This window comes from Populus trichocarpa, unplaced genomic scaffold (assembly GCF_000002775.5).
Source record: "Populus trichocarpa isolate Nisqually-1 unplaced genomic scaffold, P.trichocarpa_v4.1 scaffold_45, whole genome shotgun sequence".
Lineage (NCBI taxonomy): Eukaryota > Viridiplantae > Streptophyta > Magnoliopsida > Malpighiales > Salicaceae > Populus > Populus trichocarpa.
The window spans coordinates 350,512-362,030 of record NW_026291140.1 but is presented as its reverse complement, the minus strand read 5'-3'; the positions used below and the strand labels follow the sequence as shown (position 1 = coordinate 362,030).

General features: G+C 31.7%; 2 pseudogenes; both read right to left on the bottom strand.

Moving 5' to 3' along the window:
• Window positions 1-3,100: 3,100 nt before the first annotated feature.
• Window positions 3,101-8,235, bottom strand: LOC127904835 (disease resistance protein RPV1-like; annotated as a pseudogene).
• Window positions 4,621-5,363, bottom strand: LOC127904838 (TMV resistance protein N-like; annotated as a pseudogene).
• Window positions 8,236-11,519: the final 3,284 nt, after the last annotated feature.

Sequence of the window (11,519 nt, the reverse complement as noted above, 5' to 3'; positions counted from 1 at the left end):
AGATGAGCCACATCATCAGCAACAACAAGAACTCTTTTGCGACAAAGTCGATCTTTGATCATAACCTTTCCTCTATCGACACAATTGATGTTAGCAACATCTTGTTTTGAAATATCATGAAGAAGTTGCTTTTGTAAAGGAACAAGACCATTAACTTGTTTTGAACTTTCATTGATATTCGAAAGAAAGCTTCCCTCGAATATAGCAGAGTTTATTACATACAACTTTTGCTAGAGTCGTCTTTCCTATTCCTGGCATCCCATGTATGCCCACAATGCGTACATCATCTGTTGCAGTACTTAGAAAGTCATAAATATCGTGAGCAAGATCCATACCTACCAGATGCTCAGGAACATATAAGCACTCGCGACGTAATTTATTCAACACATCATTGATATCCCTTTGATAAATTTTGCTTCATGCCTGCTCACAGAAAAAAAGCAAGTCATCGATAGCAAGTCAATTAAGTATGCTAAAAGAAATATTTTATTACTTCACATTGAAAATGTAATGTAGAATTACTCCATAAACGTCTGCAAGTGAATTTTAGAGAGAAAAGGCATACCCATTTGCCATATCATTGAGATTCCATCCAGATAGATTTCCAGCCTCCTCAAGAGCTTTTCTCCACTCCTTCACCAACTTCTCTTCAAAACGCTCTTCATGGTTAACAAATGCTTCTGCAAAACTGCCATTCTGTTTTCTGACATAAGGATCAATGTCATAGAATATAGGAAGAACAATCTGACCGGTTTTCCTATTTTCGCACTTAAGAATCTCTACAAGTTCATTGAGACACCATCTAAAGAATCATATCCTTTTGAGAAGACAACTATGGATATCTTTGATTCTTGAATTGCCCTGAGGAGATGATCGGAGATTTCTTCTCCTCTCGGAAGTTCATCATCATCTCGAAAAAGTGTGGATTCCTGCTTGGACTAAGGCAGTGTAGAGATGATCTGTAAATGTCTTGCGAGTGTCTTCTCCTCTAAAACTCAAGAAGACATCATAGGCCCCTTCTGGTCTAGATCGAGAAGACTCTGGCTCTGTCCTGGCAGCTGCAAATTAGGCATAATCAATTACCAATGGTGCAGTTTAACAAAGATTTTGTTTAAAGATATTGAAATGATGTTATAACCTGTGGAGACAAAATATATTGTTCACCTATTAATCTGGTGGATCAACTCGGAACCAAAAACTATACAGTAGAAGTAATATTTCATTAATAAATGAAGAAATATAAAACAGATTCTTAGATTAAAGTTCATTTATGCTTAGCGAAGACTTAACAAGTAAGTCAATCAAGATAATAAATATATCAAATTAGATCTAGGAAATATATTTATTTTCTTGTTTTTTTGGATTATTTGCTTGATTTTACTAGTTATTCTCAATTTATTTTAATAGATTTATTTAGCTATTATATAAATAGTTGATGTTTTATTTTTTAAAATAATTGAATTTTTTTACAATTTAAAATTATAATTTTATAAATTAAAAAACTTTAATTCTTTTTAGCTTTCTCGCAAATAATTTCCAATTAAATTAGTCAATGATAATTTTTCTAATAATATAGAAAGAACAAGGAATTTGGAGCGGTAATTTCATGGTGGTCCACGCTTTAACATTATTGAGGTCGCTACAGATAAAAAAATATTTTGCTTCAGCACTCCTTTTATCAATGGCCGTATGTCTTGAGACTCATATGTATCAGGCTAGCTGGAGAGTAAAGCAAGGATATTGAAATGAGGTTAAAACGACATGCTTTCTATTCATTTGCAGGCCGAGAAAGCACCACGAAATCTTGAGTGGTAATCTTGAGTCAATGCAAGTCATGAATTAGACTAATCAAATAACATATTCAAATCGAATCAGCGGTTCCTATATGTATATATAGACACACTCGTCTGCCTTTTTTGGCTTTATTTATTGCGAGTGGTTCCAGATCATTACACCGTCAATGCAAGTCACTGATTTTACTAGTTATTTTGGATTTATCTTAATAGATTTAGCTATTATATAAATAGTTGGTGTTTTATTTTTGAAAACAATTTTAAAAATAATTGATTTTTTTCTTACAATTTTAAAAATTAAAAAACTTTAATTCTTTAGCTTTCTTACAAATACTTTGCAAGAAGCCAGTCAATAATAGTCAGTAGAAATTTGCTTTTAAATTACTAGAAATTTTCGAGTGAAATTACCGGTCAATGCAAATAAGATAAAATTATCAATAGACACTCTCTCCAGCAGCCCCGTAAATGACATGATTTTCCACACGGCAAACTAAGAAGACCATTTCCATGCAATTGTCTAATCTGACACTGTCAAGATCAAATGATGTAAATTTCCACAAACCTATTTTCATAGCCATAATATATATATAGATGTACCGAAAGATTTCTTTTTATCTTGTTTTCATAATATATTTATATATTATGGTAGTTTGTGGAGAAGGTGCGTTAGTGCTCGCTTTTTCATTGAGTAATTTTTACACTCGGAAATTTAAACTCCCGGCGACATCCCAAAAGAAAGATTTATGGGTGATGCATATTGTGAAGGAAGGCACGTTGATTGCTTAAGGTGTTCAATGTTTATGGCTAAATTTTTTAGAGTAGCCATTATGTGATGTGTTAACTATGGAGAAGGTCTCAAGGGATTTGTTGAGCAATCTGAAGAGTGAAGGCAGGCAACTAGAGCAATGTGTTTTCTTTAGTTTTTAGCAAGCCAAGAGCATAGAAAGTAGAGAAATGGTTGCAGAACTGGGGAGGGATTGGAAAATAACAAAGTGTACAGTCAAAAGTAAATACTTCTACAGACAATGTGGGATTGGGATTGGGATTGAATAAAATTCTTTTTCATCAATTATTTTAAATTATAACATTAAATGATGAAGTATTTACCCCAGTGAGCGAGACAAAAAAGAACAAAATATTCGAGAACCACCTTGGCGTCTCTCTTTCTCACTCTTATACTGAATGAAAATCGAATGGGGTGTTTGCTTTTTTCTTTTGCTCTTGTTTCCAATCAATAATCTCTTCCTAGAAAACCAATTTATTTCTAACTAAAATAAGGATTTCAACTTTTGAAATGAGGAAAAAAATGAAACAATATTCATCAAAATTTATAACTTGAAAATATAAATTACATCATGGATAATAATTAACAACTAGGTTGTCCAATATAAAAATATAAAAGCGGATGGAAAAGATTTCAAAGAGTATTCAATAAAACTTCCAAGCTTGGAAAATAATCTTCAAACAAACAAATACATATCAATACATCAGATAGAAGTACCGTACTAATTTGAAGTAACTTCAAGCATCTCTATATAAAATGATCTTGTACTCTTCACTCCAAGTCTTCTCTACCTTCAAAAGCCATCAAATTCAATAAAACTTCCAAGTTTGAAAAGAAAGTTAAACATGTGCATTTTGTTATTACGAACAAATTCCCATCAAATAGAATAAAATAGAAATAACTAAAGGAAATATGTATTCTTACCAAAAAGCCTTAAATATTTAATTTTTTATTATTAAAAATGATATTTAATTTTTTATATTAAATAGTAATAATGAAATAATTAAAGATAATATTTAATCTCATAAATTAAATAGAATAGAATAAAAATAACTAAAGGAAATATTGTTCTTACCAAGAAGCAATAAACCGAGGCTATGGTTTTGCAGCTCCGCAAGTAAAAAGTCACACCATTGCTTAGGTGTAGACGTTGTAATTGAACCACGATGAGGATGAGGAAGCAGATGATACAGCGGTGGTGAAAGCATCACTGTATCTCTTTCCACTGCCGACTTTTTTAATGAATCTGACTTCCCTGCGATCACATGGACCCCACATTCTTTAACGCTTGGTTTCAATGATTTACCCTTGCGCAGTGCATAGTCTGTTGGCTCTGAAGAAATGTATAGTTCCAATTCGTCTCCACAGTAATCTTCCATTGCCATTTCACTTCTACTTATGTATCTTAACCATCCCTGCATAAATATATGTATTCCTATCTGTGCTCGTTTATCTTTAAACAATATTCTTCCGTTGCTTTTATTTCTTATAATAATAATAATGTTAGTGTATGTGTACATATGAGTACCCTTCTCTAACCAAAGAACTAAGCCATGGAAGACTGGAGGTATATGGAATGACAATGAGCATCCTTCTCCCCTGTAGCTCATCCAATCTGGCATCTCATGTAGTTCATCATGTTCTAGACTGAAGTTAATACGATACCCGTGACCACGGTTGCACATTGCCTGTATAAATATATTATCATAAAATCAAGAAATAAAAAGAAAACCAAAGACTTAAATATTTAATAAAAAATATTATTAAAGATAATATTTAATTTTTTAGATTAAATAAGAAAATAAGAAAATATTATTAAGATGATATTTATTTTTTAAAATATAATAATAATAATAATAATAACTGCCTGTATACATATTAATTTCAAGGAATGCTGCGATTTTAGACATTAATCAATATGTGCCAATTGTGTGTGTTTCTTCTTATGCAAGAGAGATTGAAAGAAATAGTACCTCTAGAACGCTCTTCTGTAATTTATTTGGTGAATGACTGCGTCTTTCAATACTAACATTCCAGAAACTATTATTTAGACCTTCGATGCCCTGAATCTCTTCTAACGAAAGACTTTGAAATATATTTACACATAGTTCTTTTTTTGACTCGATTGGTATTCTACTCTTTCCAATGATTTGCAAGAAGATGCATCCAAAAGGCATAAACTTGAGGGAAGATCTGGGATTGATACAAGATATTCACATGTCTGAACAACCAAGTGCGATAGCTTGGGAAGGAAGCCGATCCCATAAGGCAGGCTAGAGAATTTGTTTTCACTTAGATCCAATTTTTCTAGAGAGAACAAACCACTAAAAATCAACACAGTTAGTTGCACGATCAGACAAACCACAATTAGAAAGCATAAGATGTTTCACTAATCTCCATTCAGTGAATGATGTTGGCAGCCAACATTTCAAAATTGAAACACCTGCTGAAATCAAAGAACAACTTGGAGTCGGACTGCATCCACGTAATGAAACCTTTTGACATACTTTAATTGCCCAATTGAGAGAGAAATTGCTCAGTTTTAATCCCATCAGCTAATAGCTCAGTTAAGAATTTCATATCACCCATGCCTTCTGGCAATTTCTCAAGTTGTGAACACCCATAAATTTTCATAGTTTCAAGAGACTTTACATTCCTAATGCTTTCAGGGAGAGTCTTCAGACTCCAACATCCCTTGAGATTCAAGAAAACGAGGCTCGTCGAATGTCCAATTGATTGATGCACCTCAACTAAACTTGAGCAACCTTTCAGAATTAGTTTCTCTAGACTTGAACTGTGCAAGTTTGGTGTTTTAAACAAGGTTTCCGAGAATGACTAAGATTAAAGATTTTTAGCCTGTTGAGGATCTGTCATAATAGAGGGTAAAATAATGAAAATTAATCATAGAAAGTCATAAGATGTCAATATAATACATACAGGAGAAATTTCGGGGATTGTAGCATGTTTCGCACCTTTTTTCCCTTCCATAGTTCTTTGAGGTTACTGTACTGCATATCAAGAACAGCTAGATAGTCTGCGGTAAAATCAGATGGAAAATCTTTCAAAGGACATCTATGCCAACAAATCCACATCAACTCTTTAGAAAGCAGTTTGAAGGATCCGGTGAGATGTACTCCATTGATTTGGAGTAAATTTAAGCGTTTCATTTCTGCAAATGATCCTGCGCAAAGTGCTTTAGCTTCTGATGCTCTGACATCCAGTGCAAGACCCTCTACAACAACCGTACCCTAAAAAAAAAACAATACAACTTTCATTCAATTATGTGAAATAAGTTTGACTAGAAAATACGAATGACTATGCTTTCATGTATGCATTGAGCTCTTACCTTCTGCTGCTCAAGTACATTCCATGCATCCTCTTGATTCCAAATTCTGGTCCTCTTTCCAGGTTCTTTTGGAAACTTATCACGAACGACCTCCCTTCCCATGTCTCGTAATAGATATGCATGGGTACCGTCTCTCCCAATACTTTAATCAGAGACCTTTCATGGAGAGTTTGCAAATCAACTTCTGGATTGTAACCGCAACGGGCTCCTAGCACTTTTGCGACGTACTCTTTCTTTCTATCAATAAAGAAGCAAGCGATGTCAAGGAATGCATTTTGTAGTTCTTCACCGTCCAGTGCGTCAAAACTTATTCTAAGCCTTCCTTGAATATCGTGGTTTGGAATTCTTCTCAATTTTTCAATTACACATTTCCAACCATCTCTGTTTTTTTCCCAGACAGACAAGCACCCATAACCTCAAGAGCTAAAGGAAGTCCTCCACAGTAATCAACTGCATCCTTCGAAAGCTTAATATAATCTTTTGCTGGCTTGGAGTCCTTAAAGGCGTGCAGCTGAAAAGCTGAAGGGACTCGTCTGGTTTCAATTCTTCGATCTGATATGTTCGATCTGCTTCACGAAGAAGATTTGAATCTCTTGTTGTAATAATACTCTACTTCCGAGACCAAACCAGCTTCGCTCTCCCATCAAAGCTTTTAGCTGGTCCAGATGAGCCACATCATCAGCAACAACAAGAACTCTTTTGCCACGAAGTCGTTCTTTGATCAAAACCTTTCCTCTATCAACACATTCGAAGTTTGGAACACCTTGTTTTAAAATTTCACGAAGAAGTTGCGTTTGAAAACCAACAAGACCTGTAAGTTTTTTTTGGTGTTTCAATATTGATATTCGAAAGAAAACAGCTGTCCTCGAATCTATCGCAGAGTTGTTTAAATACAACTTTTGCTATAGTCGTCTTTCCTATTCCTGGCATCCCATGTATGCCCGCAATGCGTACATCATCTGTTGCAGTGCTTAGAAAGTCAAAAATATCATGAGCAAGTTTATCCATACCTACTAGGTGCTCAGGAACATATAAGTACTTGGGATCTAATTTATTCAACACATCCTTGATAATCTTCTTGATAAATTTTGCTTCATGCCTGCTCATAGACAAAAGCAAGTCATTGATAGCGACTCAATTAAGTATGCTAAAAAGAAATATTTTATTACTTCACATTGAAAAATGTAATGTAAAATTACTCCATAAACGTGTGCAAGTGAATCTTAGAGAGAGAAGGAATACCCATTTGCCATATTATTGAGACTCCGTCCAGATAGGTTTGCGGCATCCTCAAGAGCTTTTCTCCACTCCTTCACCAACTTCTCTTCAAAACGCTTTTCATGCTTATCAAATGCCTTTGCAAAACTGCCAGTCTGTTTTCTCACATCTGAAGGATCAATGTCATAGAATATAGGAAGAACAATCTGACCGGTTTTCCTCTTTTTGCACTCAAGAATCTCTACAAGTTCATTGAGACACCATCTAGAAGAAGCATATCCTTTTGAGAAGACAACTATGGATATCTTTGATTCTTGAATTGCCCTGAGGAGATGATCGGAGATTTCTTCTCCTCTTGGAAGGTCATCATCATCTCGAAAAGCGCGGATTCCTGCTTGGACTAAGGCAGTATATAGATGATCTGTAAATGTCTTGCGAGTGTCTTCCTCCTCTAAAACTCAAGAAGACATCATAGGCCCCTTCTGGTCTAGATCGAGAAGACTCTGGCTCTGTCCTGGTAGCTGCAGAAATTAAGGCACAATCAATTACCAATGGAGCAACATAACAAAGAGTTAGCTATGAAATTCCAAAGCTATGATATTGAAATGAGGTTAATTGTATTCTTTGTATAGGAGAAAGAGAAAGGATGTGATTTCTATTCATTGCAGGAGAAAACACCAGTAATTTCGAGTCAAAGCAAGGCAGAAATAGTAGTAGACTCAACCTATCCTATGATCAGACTAAGCAAATAACATATTCTAATCGAATCAGCAGTTCCTACATGTATAGACTCACGCATCTGCCTTACCTGTGGAGACAAAACTGACAGGCTTACTGAGGTCAGCTTTTCTTCTCTTTCGCGAGGATGAATCGTTGTCTTCATCTTTGGATTGCTTGCGTTTTTCTTTCAGCATTTCTAAATTAAATTGAATGGTATAGGATGAACTGGTCAATGATTATCTATCTGAACGTAAGGGCTTTCTTGTTATCGTTATGAGCAAGAAGCAAAGAAGCAAAGAAGAGCAAGTTAAATATAACAAAGAGTTAGCTATGAAATGGCTGCAATGGGACAGAGAAGTTAGCTGCAGTGTAAGTTAAATATAACAAAGAGTTATCGTTATGAACGTAGAATGATATAGGATATTGAATACTGAAATTTCCAGTCAATGCAGCAATAGTAGAGTCAACACTAATCAAATAATATATTCATATAAAATCAGCCATATATTATGTGACTTAAAGTTTCCATGATAAAAAGAAAATAGAAGGAAATTGAGAAAGTTTCTTGCAAATTATTAGCAAAGCAATAATTGTCAAAGAGCAAGCAATAATAACTAGAATAAATTATTGAGCTGTAATTTAGAGTAGTAATTTCGTGGTGGTTGCTGAGGAAGCATGGTGTGTTTTGGAGTCCAGTAAAATTATATTTTTAAAAGATTTTGAAATTTTTTATTGTTTTAAATTATTATTATTTTTTATTGTTCTAATATATGATATTAAATAATTTTTTTAAAAAAACTAATATTTTAATATATTTCTAAAATATTTTGAAATATAATATCTATTAGACTCTCAAACTAAATTGTATATATCTTGTTTTATAGCATCTAATAGTCTTTTTTTTTTTTTTTGACGACTAAAGCAGTGTAAAACGTTGAAAGAAGGTGTATATTAAAATCATGTTACTTCTAAGATCGAAAAATAGCATCTAATATTTTAATATAGCATCTTATTGTATATATATTTTTTTTTTTTTTATTTACGTGGGTGTCCGAGTCAGCTTGCGCGCACCACGACTAATTCCACGACCCACTGAACACCCTGCAAACTCAATGAACATATAAGACACCGTAAAAATGACAGACATACACATAAAAACTCGAATCCAGAAGCAACAAGAGAAGACAAGCCCCTCGTATCCCAGGCCAATACCCTCAGTGCATCTTATTGTATATATCTTGTTACTTCTAATAAATTCAAATGATATACAGTACATCTATTAAAATCATTTTTCTTCCTTCCACCACAACTGGGTCCACGTGTCACTGATACCAAACTCTTCCAAGCTATTGTTGACCAATGTACCGAAAACACAAAAAAGAAAAAATCAAACAGAGATTTTGCTTCAACTCCATTATTGTTTTTTCTTGAACCGTTCCTCTTTGTGCTATTACTGTAACAATTTATTAAAGCAGTGTAAAGCGTTGAAAACATGGGTATCATATTGTGTTCGTAATAAGAGTATGTCAATAATTAGTGATATATGTCATCATTTAATTCTTTACCTTTGATTTTTATAGAAACAAAAAAAAAATTATGTTTTTTTCAATAAATTTAATCATTATTATCGAACCCAACTTAAAATTGACCAGACTAAAAATAGAGTCTTGGATTACATAAATTGATCCAGGTCAACCCAGAAAAATAAAAATAAAAATATTTGATTTTTAATATTTCATATGAAAAAATTAAAGAAACAATTCATATGAATATAGGTTATACATGTTGCATATAATAAAGTTTAAAAGATTATTTCAAAAGGTTTTTTTATCTCATATTAAAAAGATATTATCTTATTGTTTTAAATTGAAGTATTTAAATCAAAAGAATTTTTTTTAATTCCACATCAAAAAAATAAAATATTCTTCTAGTATTTATATAGTGAACTTTGAAATGAGTTAGTAACCAATAGAAAAATATATAAAAAAAAATGATCTTTAGCTAGAAGAAAAAAAATATTTGAAAAAACAAAACGGGTCTCTACCGGGTTTTTCTAGGTTTCGCATATAGCTTTAGTTCACATCACAAATTATTATTATTATTATTTTGATAGGTATAACATATGATAAATGAGATTTTAATATAAGAACTATTGGGATAATAAATATTTCTCAGTTTTTTTTGTTTTTTTAAATTTAGTTTAGAAATTTTAATTTTTCTTATTTAGTATTATTAAAATCTTTATAATTTTTTCTACTTTAAAAGGAATAATTTTTTTATTTTTTATTTTTATTAAATATTATCAAGCTCTCTGGTTTTTCTATTTAAAAAATAATAATTTTTATAATTGGTTGTTTCTATATATAAACTGTAGTCATAGTCTTTGGAAACAGACTTTGATATTTTGATGATTTAATAAAGAGATTCCTATAAGAGATTATATACTATGCTTAGGGTTTTCTCAAGGCCTTTTCAGAGAAAGAATATTCTTTCGTGCAAATTATTAGCAATGCAATAATTATAATTATAAAAGATAAAAAGGTTAATTGTATTCTTTATATAGGATAAAAGGATATGCTTTATATTCATTTGCAGGCCGAGAAAGCACCACGAAACTAGGAATTTCTAGTGGTAATTTTGAGTCAATGCAAATCACGAATTAGACTAATCAAATAACATATTCAAATCGAATCAGCAGTTCCTATATGTATATATAGACACACTCGTCAATCATTGATTTTACTAGTTATTTTCGATTTATCTTAATAGATTTAGCTATTATATAAATAGTTGATTTTTTTATTTTTAAGACAATTGATTTTTTTCTTACAATTTTAAATTATAATTTAAAAATTTAAAAATTTTAATTTTTTAGCTTTCTTGCAAATACTTTGCAAGAAGTCAGTCAATAATAGTTTTTCAATTTATACAGTAGAAATTTCCTTTATAAATTACTAGAAATTTTCGAGCGAAATTACCAGTCAATGCAAGCAGTGTCAAAGATTTGAAAAGAAGGTAAAATTATCAATAGACACTCTCTCCAGCAGTCCCGTAAATGACATGATTTTCTACACGGCAAATTAAGAAGACCATTTCCATGCAATTGTCAAAATCAAATGACGTAAATTCCACAAACCTATTTTCATAGCCTGGCTTCTTTTCTTTTCCAAAAAAAACTGTGATTAGGCGTGTCAAAAATTCTTACACTTACAAATACTTCCTTTTTAATTACATTAAAACCTAGAATAATATATATTTTGAATAATTTTAAGGAAGAAATTATAATGTAATTGTAATTAAGTTCTTAGAAATCTTACAAAGAGATTATGTATCTCTTTCATGTTTTCTAATATTTTCATCCATCTTTTATATTTATTAAAAACATATTTTAACTATTTCTGTGTTTTTTTTATTAAGAATATTTGACTTCATTTTATTCTTCCAACTTCTTCTCTATACATATCATAATAGGAACTGGTACTATTTATTCAAAATAATTTCTATTTTTTGTTATTATCATCTAATTTATTATTACTACATATATAATAAAAATAAATATTTTTTAATAATTTATATAATATACCGTCCAACTATTAAAACCATGATATATTTTAAAGTAATAATTAAAAAACCTCAATTTAGTCTCAAATATACAATA